Source organism: Saccopteryx bilineata, chromosome 11, assembly GCF_036850765.1.
Source record: "Saccopteryx bilineata isolate mSacBil1 chromosome 11, mSacBil1_pri_phased_curated, whole genome shotgun sequence".
In the NCBI taxonomy this organism is placed as follows: Eukaryota; Metazoa; Chordata; class Mammalia; order Chiroptera; family Emballonuridae; genus Saccopteryx; species Saccopteryx bilineata.
Window position 1 is genome coordinate 57,821,284 of NC_089500.1, and position 1,138 is coordinate 57,822,421.

General features: G+C 44.8%; 1 non-coding gene across 1 annotated transcript; it reads left to right on the top strand.

Moving 5' to 3' along the window:
- The first annotated feature begins 394 nt into the window (after window positions 1–394).
- On the top strand, window positions 395–470 carry TRNAV-GAC (transfer RNA valine (anticodon GAC)). Its single transcript has one exon. It is a non-coding gene; the product is annotated as a tRNA-Val (tRNA).
- The last annotated feature ends 668 nt before the right edge of the window (window positions 471–1,138 follow it).

Here is a 1,138-nt window from a genome sequence, read left to right on the forward strand (position 1 = left end):
CTGTCTCTCTCTCTGATTCTGTCGCAAAAATAAATAAATAAATAAATAAATAAATAAATAAATAAATAAATAGAAAAAGTTATGTGAATGGCTTTGGGGCCATTAGTAAGTAAATTAGGGTTACTTGAATACAAGCACTGAGATACCAAAACAGTCAATCTGATAACTGAGAGGGCTAATAATTGACCAAGAGGCAGGTAATGTATATAGTGTGGATACGCTGGACAAAGGGATGAATCACATCTTGGGTAAATGGAGCAGAGATTTTATCATGCTACTCAAAACTGTGTGCAATTTAAAACTTACAAGTTGTTTACTTCCGGAGTTCTTCATTTACTATTTTCAGACAGCTGTTGACTATAGGTAACTGAAACCACAGAAAGTAAAGCCATGGGCCCTGGCCAGTTGGCTCAGTGGTAGAGCGTCGGCCTGACGTGCGGGAGTCCCGGGTTCGATTCCCGGCCAGGGCACACAGGAGAAGCGCCCATCTGCTTCTCCACCCCTTCCCCTCTCCTTCCTCTCTGTCTCTCTCTTCCCCTCCCGCAACCAAGACTCCATTGGAGCAAGGATGGCCTGGGCGCTGGGGATGGCTCTGTGGCCTCTGCCTCAGGCGCTAGAGTGGCTCTGGTCGCAACAGAAGTGACGCCCTGGATGGGCAGAGCATTGCCCCCTGGTGGGCGTGCCGGGTGGATCCCGTCGGGCGCATGCGGGAGTCTGTCTGACTGCCTCCCTGTTTCCAGCTTCAGAAAAAAAAAAAAGTAAAGTCATGGATAAACAGGGATTACTGTACATTATTTTGGTGGTTCTTGGAGTTGAGGGGATGTTGCTTAAGTGGCTGGTAGAAAACTTGAAGGGAACTTTTGATTTTCATTAAAAAACTAGCCAAGTTCAATCTTTCCATGAAAGCAGTATAACTCAGTCATTTCTCTCATTGTAGATTGAGACAGGGATCTCTGGTCAGATAGCTTGGTTGGTTGTTAGAGCATCATCCATGTTGCCAGTTCGAACCCCGGTCAGGGCAATACAGGAACAGATCGATGTTTCTGTCTCGTTCACTCTCTCCCTTCTCTCTAAAATAATAAACATTAAAAATATATATATTTATAGATTGAGACCGGGAAAGCTTGAATAGGATTCC